Consider the following 10,474-nt stretch of genomic DNA (forward strand, 5'->3'; position numbering starts at 1 on the left):
TTACATCATTGCCTCCGGTAAAGATAGGCGCGGGTTCTGCGAGACTTCTTCAGAGCGGTTGAGTTCCACCGGTTTCTGCTGGCTGCAGTGGGAGTTAATGCTGCTCCCTTGTTCTTAAATCCCAAATTTTTTTTCAGCACGCTGTTCCCTGCTGGGTGAAACTACAGGATTTTTGTCTTACTCGCATGAAAAAAAAGATAAAAGCGTGGTTTTCAGCTTTAAGGCATAATAGTAGAACAGAGATTAAAACGAAGAAACCAAAAACCCTCCCAGAGCAGTCCAAATAAAATAGTTGCATATATTTGACTTAGATATTTATTTAGTATAAATGTCTGCATTTGGTATTTTTTTAATTTAAGGTATAATTATTTGTAACTGAACAACTCTCTCAAATTACTTTTTCTCACTAGTTATTATGCAGTCGTTGACTTGTACAAAATAGTTTACAAAAAAAAAAAAAGCCAACAACCAAAAACCCCTAGGCAAGAGGGTGTGCAGAAGGGTGTGAAAATAATATCGGAGAGGAGATTAGAAATAGTGAGTAGGCGGAAATGGGAACAGAGATGTGGGCAGGGATTATGCAGTTTTCAAGGTGAGAACAGAGAACCTGAATTTGATGCAGTAAAAGGTAGAGAAACCAAGAATTAGTCCTGAAATGGGATTGACCTGGAATATGTCTGGTGGCATTTTGAGTTCAGTGCTGCAGAGGTATGAGGAAGTGGGAGGAAGAAATTGTGCATAGTAAGATGCTAGCTGCTACGGTGACAGCAATGGAAGTTGATTAGCGATCCATCTAAGAAAAGACTGTATGTTAATTGTCAGCAGAAGTCTAAGATGTGGACTGGAAAAGCAGAAAACACGTTTATTTCCTCTTTTACATATAGGACAGTCTGTAGGTGTTATCCTTCCAACAACATTAACACAAAAGAGGGGATTAATCAGGTAATAACTACAGACTATTTATAGACTTCTACCACAGAAGACAGTGAGACTTTCAAAGCCCAAATGTCAGCAGTGTGGAGATAAAGCAAAGCAGACAGAGATAAATCTGTCTTTCACAATATAATATCGCTCTCAACATCAAGGTGAGATGAGGGCATGGGTGCAAGAAATCATCTGCAGTAAATTCTTAGTAAAGTGAAGGTTAAACATATTGGTAGGGGCCTTTAAAAACCTTGAACGCATGATATGGTCCTGATTGGCCACAGTTATGATCACATCTTACTAACCACATTTTAAAAACTCCTAGATTAACGTGGAGTTCCCTTTTAGTAGATTTTATGGAGAAATGCGTACTGCTTTTTTCTTTTGGCTAAGAGGCCACCTTACAGCCTTGGGTTGACAATGCAGCTCTGCTAATGTCCGCTCTTGTTTTGTTCTCTGGATTGTAAAGTGTCATGTATTTCTGTGTGAAAAATATATTCAAAAGTGAAGACCTTATGAACTGCATATAATTCACCAATGAATTCCCCAGCAGATTTTTTTGATTCTTTTAAAGTATGCCAACAAAACCTAAAGTTTCCCCTTCCTGACTTACCTGGTTTGTACTCATCTCACATGACCTCATTCACGGAGGAAATACATTCCTGGCACAAGGGAATTGTTTACTATAGAACTGTTTTCTCAATGACTGTGGAACTGGAAATTGAACGCTAACGTAAACATCATTGCTCTCCACTCCAAACTGCAGTTGTACATAAAGCAATACTTAATTAATCTGACCTTCATAAATAACATTATAAACTGCATAATTTTGAAGAGCAAGCTGACCAATGTCTGTATATACCCTGAGGATGGGGAGGGAAAAAGAATGGGTAAAACATGCTCATTGCTTTGCTAATTAGTCTTTAGAAGATGCTTCAATACAAAAGTGATGTGTTTAGAGAAGGAGAGGCAATACAATACAAGTAGAAGAAAGCAGCCAAACTATAAGAGCTGTTGCAGCTGTGGTTTTCTGCTTCCTCAGTTTTGTTAATTTAAATCTTTCAACAGACTTTTGCATAACAATATTGTGGGTTGAGATTCCAAAGTGTGGCAACTGAAGAATCAAAGTAGTCATTTAAACATGGAAACAAATTTGTGAATTGGTAGTACTACAGCACGAATGGCTGATATTAGGAGCGTCCTTTTGACCTTCTTCTTAAAAGATAAACGCTCCCAAAACATACCAGGTACACATAAAAGAAATATGGCTTGTTTTAAGATGCCTTCAGGAGAAGGGATGAAGTTTTAGGAGAGCAGGTAGCAAGGTTGCAGCCTCCAGCCTCTGGAGTCACTTGTATTGTGCCTGACTATTCACATGCTGAATTTTCTGGCTGTGTTTTCTGCATATTGGGAAGGGGGAGGGGAGACCAGGATCTATAGGCTACACTCTGATAACGCTGGAGACTTCTTGATATGATTTCCATCCAGCCTGTCCTACTGCATTTAGAAAAAGAAATAGCAGTGAAAGAGTAACTTCCATGACCAAGGAAAATAACTTTTTCCTTTTATCCTTCCAAATTAACTTGCTTTCTTTTCTAGCTTTCCCCTTTTTTTTGTAGCAAGCATAGGTGTGGCATCCAACAGCCCTCTTAAGAAATGAGCGTTAATGGTTACAAGGGGTAATTCTGGGATTCCTGTGAAACTCCAGGTTTTAGAATAATGGCAGCCTAAACAGGTGGTTCCGGTGAACCAACTTTCTTGATCCCATATCCCTTGAGGAAGAATAGCTAATAGGAACGTACGAGCTGCTGTACTTGATCAGAAAAGGATCTATCTAACATACTGTCTGTCCCTGACAGTTGTCCTTAGAGGATACTTGGGAAAGAGGAAAGAAATGATGGCCTGTATATGGTGGTGACTAATGTAGTGTGACTCAAATACGTATCGCACCCAGTTGTCTGCCTGGCTGTGCTTCCCCAAACAAAAAACCAGGCCCCCCGTAGTGAGACAACAACTTTTGTACTGGTCATCACGCTGGGCAGAGATCATAGAATTGTCCTTGTATTGCAGGGTAAAACGGCTCGCAGAGCGCTACCCAGGCCAGAATACCCTGTCAGCATACCCTCTCTGCTAGCAAGCCATCGGGCTGATCTTGTGGGTCTTCTTAGAAGAAGTTTTCCAGCGCTGCCAAACTTGGCATGTCATCCAGGAGATGAGTGCTTGCTTGCAGCAGGGACAGATCCCAGCGCTCTCACAGCCACCAGCTACTCCAGGTGCCCTTATCGCAATGAACTCGGGCAGGGCTGATGGCCCAGGGCCTTCTGCAGAATCGCTCCCCGAGGCTGCCAGCACGCAGGCAGGTGGTATTTGTAGGCAGCCCGGGCTCAGGTCGAACCGAGGCTGCCTGCTGGGAGCAGAGCAGGTGTAGGTGGCTGCTCGTGTGGTACAAAAGCAGGTGATATGTACACATATAGCCCAGCCACCAGTCTACTTTCTCAGGGCTTCTGCAGCTGTTCTGGAATGAAGACACTGGAAACAAAAATGCTGAAAGCACTGTTTAAATGAGATTTTTGTCTTCACACTGTTCTTCAAGCTTATTTAACTGTTTAATGTGTTTGCCATAGTTGTTTGAAAAAAAAAAAAGGTAAAACAATATCCAAAAATCAACTTGTAAATTGTGAACCATTATCTATTATAATTAATTTATTTTTTATTTTGTGCTGAAGAAGTAACTGTACTGGTATTTTGCATATTGAGCAATAGATCTATTGAAATAAAATTAATGACAACCCAGTAGTAAAAGGAAATCTTTGCTGTCTAATTTAAAAGGCATAAATTAAACTTGGGTCCAAGATGATCTTGAAGTTAATTTAGTATCTGTGTTTCTTTTCATTATTTGGTATACATACTTATACCAGACTTCACACTTGGAGATAAGAGACTCCTTTAACTTGCTAAGTGTTCCTAGGGACGCTGTGGATTGTGGGTTGGAGGAGAAGACTGAGCGGCCTCCCTCTCAGGTGGCATGGAAAACTCTCTGGAGCGAGTACTGCTGAAAGCAGGCAGGAGTGGTCAGAGGAGGGAACAGGCTATGGCTGTCCTTTGCATTAGAAGGCTCTGCTAAAACTTTTAAGTGCCTGTAAGAAGTGAACTCAGGCTTTTCACACAGGGACATCCGCTTTGCCTCTTGACACAAGAGCACCCATTCTCAATTTTTCTTATCGCCTCAAAAATTACATTTAAGTAGATTATTACAATGGAAGTTCACGTTACAAGATAGCACACGTGACATTATCAATAACAACAGTTGTCTGACCAGATGAAGCCACAGAGACACAAAGCGCGTGCTTGCCTGACCCAGAAGCCATGACAGGCTGTACAACACCCCTGTTGCCCATCCCATCGTGTTGCACCCAGCCCCTGGGAACCCACCGCCGGGCTACCGTAACTGAACACGTGCAGGAAAATGCACTATGCAGGTAGGAGCGACACAGTTTGAAAACATGGTTGCACCAAAGTTGCCTTCCTCTCAGCTGTAGTAAGTATGGTTTTCTCCACTACTTATTCTACCTTGAATGCTGGGCGAGAGGATTTTTTTATTTCTAATAAAAAGTGATTGTTTTTCTAATAGCAGACAAGCTGTAGTCTTTATTGCAGAAAGCTTAGTCCTAGTAGTTTGAAGGTCTTCATCCTAAAATTGGTCTGTAGAACCACTCTTACAATAACAGCATTTCAAGATGGGACACGTCAGTCTTGTCTGGAGTCGCTCTGGCTTTCCATACCTTTGCTCCTGCAACCTTCCACTTCGCAGCACTGCGGTAGAGCCCTTCCCTCTTTGTCAGCAAAATCAGATGCTGTGACTCCTGCCTCACAGTTCTCCATCCTGGTGACAGCTGGGCCCTTTCCCCAGTGTCCTAGGGAAGAGCTGAACTGCTCAGTGCATGAAGCAAGGATCTGCCATCCGGAGGGAGAGAGGAAGTTGTGCTTCAATAGGGAATCTATGCTTCGGGGGGATGGAAGAGGAGAAGATGCCAGTGCTGCGCTTACTGTGGGGTGGCACCTACCTCCCACTGGAAAAGTGGATAATGAGGGAAAGGGAGGAGTCTCGCAGACCTAAGAAACCCCACTGTTTAACAAATGCTGAGAACAGTAATGTGAGGATTACCACGGTTCCACCCGCCCTTGCTCCCTACCTGTCTAGGAAATCCACAGCTGCTGCGGCTTGCAGTTACCATCTCGAAGCTCATGTTGTGACACTGTGACAGAGAGCGCTTTAATATGGAATTTAATCTGTGGAGAAATTAGCTCCTAGGTCACTATAGGTTTTTAGGTTTTCAGATAGTAATTCTAGGTGGACAGCCAAGGAAGGAAGCCTTTCCTGGCTCTTTTCAATTAAGTCCTTCAGGAATTACCACTGAAGCTATCGCATTGCTTGAGCAATGTCTGTATCACGTTTTGCCTTTCCTCAGAGACAGTCTTTCACCTATTACTGTCATTATTACCTTCCTGGATATGTATTTGCATGAATGATTTTGCTTTTTAGCCAGATGGGGAACATTTCTGTAGTTATACTTCCAGCAACTTCTGGCCTGTTACTTTCACTTTACCTGATTTCTGCTCAGCAACTTGGTGGTGAAGTTGCTCCCACCCAAGCCGCTACTGTTAGTTTTCCAAAATAGGCATAATTTTGTGTTCTATATAGTGCCTTTGGAAACACATACTTCTAGGTAATCTTTAAAGATTGACAGGTCCTAAACTTTCACGAGTTTGCTCTGCTTCTGGATTAAGCTACCAGTTATACCACCCCAAGTCATTCAGTCAAGCCATATCTATTATGCACACGTTTATATGACTCAATCTTATTACAAAAAGTCAATGATTTGCAGTCTTGGTAGGCCTCTGGTTTCTCAAAAGCTTACCTTTTGTAGGTGATCTTCTTTGGTAGTTTCTGTGCTTGTAAGCTACTGAGTTACTCCCCAGATCTTTTTCATGCCTCTTGCTGACAACGTTTTACGTTTCTCGAGCTGCTTGCCTTACCCCACGTTGCTGTGTGGGAGAGCTTCATGCTCTCTTGTTGCTCTTTACTTTATAGCCACACTCTTAAAAATACTGGAAGAACTGAAATTAGCTCCTCCAGGTTCGTGCCAGGTTCTCTTTCAAAGCAATTCAGAGAACATTGCTTGCTTAATCTTTTAACACAAATTAAGCCTGTTTCCAGTTCCAGGTAACATACTGGATATACACAGCACTAGCAAGAGGCTGGTGTTTATTTCTTGGATGCAATTACACAACATCTGCCCTTGTTATCAGTCCCTGATAAATTATCTGTGGCATGCAGTGCAGAGAAGCTGCTGCTACACCATGGAAGTTTAGAAGATCTCTTGTACATAGCTCAGTTCTCCTCCTCTAACCCAAGAAACAAGTACAAAATAGCATGCTGAAAACAAGCAATTCAACAGTTTCTCCCCCTTGCATTGCTATCAAATACATGAGAGTTGCCTGCGCTCCTCCAAGTCTGTCTCCATCCTCTAACAGCACAGCCCATTGCCATCCTGCTGTCAGCCAGGGGAAGGACAGTGTGTACAGATGGGCCTTGGAAAAGAAAAAGGGAAATCAGAGGCACTCTGTCAGCTTTGGCTTTGCTGTGTATAAGCTTGCTTTGGTTATAAACACTGGAGAAATATAGAAACATAAAGAGCTTTGAAGTAGGATTTTAAAAAGGAATGAGTGTCTTATCTTCCATTTGAGGAAAAAAAAAATGGTGTGAAGGACAGAGGGCAAGTCAGACAAAAAAAGAAAAACCAATATCAGAACAGCAAAAAAAGAGAATACTACTCAAAAGCAACAGGAAAGAGGCAGGCAGAGATTGCCAATTAACGTTTCACATCAAAGGAAAAATCTGATCAAACCCTTTTTCTTCTTCTAAGAAGCATCATGCATTTCCAGTATCTACTGCGGTGAAGCAAGCACGCTTTACACAAAACAAGGCCCAAGAGAATAAGCCCTGTAGCTACAAAGTTTGTGGAAACCATTTTACACAGCTGACAACTAGGACAAAACCAGGACAAAAAGCCATAGGAGCCCGGAGCATCGGCATCGCTGCCGTTGTTCACCAGTCCATTTCCACCCTGTGCCAGCTACGGGAGATCTGAGGCACAGACCTGCATCTCACCCCACACACATCTCTGTAGATGCATTTACCCCCTTGTAGAGCCTCAGACTGCTCAGAAAGACCACCACCACTATGCCTCCCCCCCAAAAAAACCCTCCACAGGTGCTCCAACATGTTCGTTCCTTGCTGGACTGAGCCCCCTAAGCCTGGAAGGAGCAGGCACCTCGCAGCGCAGCGAGTGCTGGATGACGGTGACTTTGCGGCGCCCACCTCTCGTGCGTTTGGTGGGTCGTCGCACACGTACGCGCTCCGTTGCGAGGCGTTTGTAACCAGCGTTTGCGTCTATGGACGTGCACCTGTATCACAGCCCTCTGCGTGCGTTTAGGCAGTGACAGTATCTATTCAGACAGGCATCCCTCCTCTGTCCTGGAGCTGGTGAAGGGACAGTGAAGACGAAGGGCAGACAGGCAGACGATTTTACCAGGCCCCGTGGTTCCCGTGGAACTACTGCTACGCTGCAGCTGCGCGAGGTTTGCTGTCAGGCAGGCAAACCACCCGCTTGTTTCCACACTGACAGGGGACACCTGCATCACGGGCACGAGGGTTTCCGGCAGGTAAAAACAAACTAAAAAAGAAAACATTGTTAAATTATAGAGACAGAACAAGGCTGGACACAAACACACAAGTCCGCATCAAAACAAGCACGGGTGTAAAGATTAAAAAAACAGTAATTGCTTTGCTGTTTGGTTGTGTAAATAGCAATTCACAGCTGTGATTAGTTCATTAAAACATCATTAAAACTCCAAGTGATCTCAGGCTCAGCCAGGCAAGAACATGAGCATTTCAACTGGCATTTTAAATGGCACATTTGAAAACAGTAGTCAGCTACTTTTCCAGATTTTCTAAAGCCTTACCTAAAAAAACCCAAAGGCCTTGGCAGGTCAGAGCCTCCCAGCTACAGCTCATGCTCCAGCTTTCAGGGAGGGGAGGAAAGAGAAACGATCATTTGAATTCATATAGTTTTAATTTTCATTTATTCCTAGCTTCCTATTGGGCAAACGATTCACTTGAGACTTCCAAAGCCCAAGTCAGAGCTATAGGTAACAGTCCTCACTTGCCATTACATTTCCTGCATGAGGTGGTGATATTTATAGCAACTTTCTCAGTCCCTCGCCTAGTTGACTCGTTATTGCTGAGACATTGACAGAGCAGTAGCAGAAGGCAACTACTCTAGCCAGGATTTTTCTTAACAGGTTACCTGTGGACAGTCATCAACCAACAACAGAGTGAGTCAGAGGAAATTATTGTTTATAGCTTACAGAACACAGGTGACACTGAGCATGTTTGAAAGCAAAGTCCCTGCCTTGAATAGCTTAGATTTAAATTAGCTGAGGCAGCAGAGGAGGAGGGAGGGCAAGCAAAATCAAGTCTTGCCAATTCATAGCACGGTGCCTGGTAATAGGTCACCAAGCAGGAAAGAAAACCCTGCCTTCATTATCAACATCGGGCCTGCGCTCAGGTGTTGGTGACTTATTTCCTGGAGATGTCTCAAAACATGACCAAAGCCTTTTTAGAAGAGACCTTAGCTCCTGCTATGATGCAGACAGGACATTGTATTTTGTTTTCATGACTAATGGTTGAGAAGTCCAAATAAATGAGCCCTAAAACGTCAAGTATTTCTGCAAAAGACTAGCAGATTGTCCACGTGGCAGGTACCATGCACAGATGGTACGGACAGATGGACTCTGGCGTCCCCGAACACTGAGTTGATGTGATGAAGAAGTATCCTTGAGCATTCATTCATCGAGTTGGAGCCTCTTGGGTAGGATAAAGCATGCAAAGGTGAGTAAACAGAAAATGGCACAAAACGGTGACCTAGTCAAAAAGCTACCATCAGAAGGGCGTGTGTGTGTGTGTGTGTGTGTGTGTATGCAGAGGTAGGGAGGGCAAGGAAGAATTGTAATTAGGTCACAGGGACCAAAAGACAAATAACAGGACAAGCTTATCTAATACCTGGGCTGTCAGTACACAAATGCCAGGACAGAGGATGAATGAACAATTAAGAGTTTTTACACAGCTAATTATGACGACAGAGGATTTGTGGAATAAAATCACTAGATTAAAATACTGTTTAAAAAAAAGCTGAAGAAAAATCAAATGGGAAAGCACTGCAGCTATGCCACAAGAGCTACAACAAAAGCCACCTGCTCAAGAATAAAAGGAACAATGTTTTGATAAGAATTAAATATCTGTTGGAAAAGCAGCACAGCAGGAAACAAACAGTCCACCGAGTTCTTGCAATAGTTTATGTAAGTTACAGGAATGGGTTTAACTCAACCATGATTACTAGGATGAATCTGGTTAAGACCAAAAACATGTATGGAAGCCAATCACGAAACAAGCTTGTCATTCTGGAGGAAGGAAAGAGTAAACAGCAAAATAAAGATGTTCCTGCATATTTCAACAAATTCAGAACTATCAGAAAGCTTCCTGTCAAGATAATACTCAGAAATAACACACACACAAAAAAAATCAGAATATATTCTTATTACGAAGAGGACTAAATAAACACAAAAAGCAGATCAAAATACCTGACCAGAGAATATTGAGCAGCTTCTTTGCTTCTGTTGACAAAGTACAAACTATGATCAGACACCCCTGACAGACAGGAGCATGAACAAAAGCTAATTCAAGAGTATCTCCCTAAACTACATGTGTTCTGCTCCACTAATTAAAACAGAAGAATATTTGAAGACCAGCAGATAATTTGAAAAACAAAACCAACCAACCAAAAAACTTAAAGGAGATCTGTAGGTTTTCATTGTGCTAGAGAGTGACAAAACAAAGTCGACAGGTAAATCAGGGAAGAAACAAGACTCTGGAATCTGAGGTCTGTCAGGCAACCTGGGAAAAAATACAAGTTAATTTACTGAGCTTTCTTAACCCTATGAGTATACGTGCATTGAGATGTATACCACAAGTGACAGAAAATCCAAAGTTTAATGTCAATGTCAAGAAACCATCTGTGAAGAACACAACAAGCACATGTACAACAGATTTAATTGAAAAACTATTTTACCCTCAGGAAGGAAAATGACATTTTTTCATATTGCAGTCAGAGTAAGCAGTAACACCAGAAGTTAGGAAAAAAATTTGTAAGCTAATTAGCCAAAGATGAGTCATATATCAGACCTTATGAAAAATGTACAACTAATTTATCCAATATTTACAGAGGGTTTGATTATGTAAAGCAAATATAACCTTTCATAAGTTCTTTAATTTAGAGTATTTTCAATTAACACCGAAAACAAAAAAAGTGATTTTGCAGCCTCCCCTCACCCCCATTTGGCTATCATCTATTCTGGGATAACTTAGCTAGGAAGCTCTGTGATCTATATTAATTTATTCCCATTTTACAAAGACAGCAAACGAAAAAGT

This window comes from Aquila chrysaetos, chromosome 18 (genome assembly GCF_900496995.4).
Source record: "Aquila chrysaetos chrysaetos chromosome 18, bAquChr1.4, whole genome shotgun sequence".
Lineage (NCBI taxonomy): Eukaryota > Metazoa > Chordata > Aves > Accipitriformes > Accipitridae > Aquila > Aquila chrysaetos.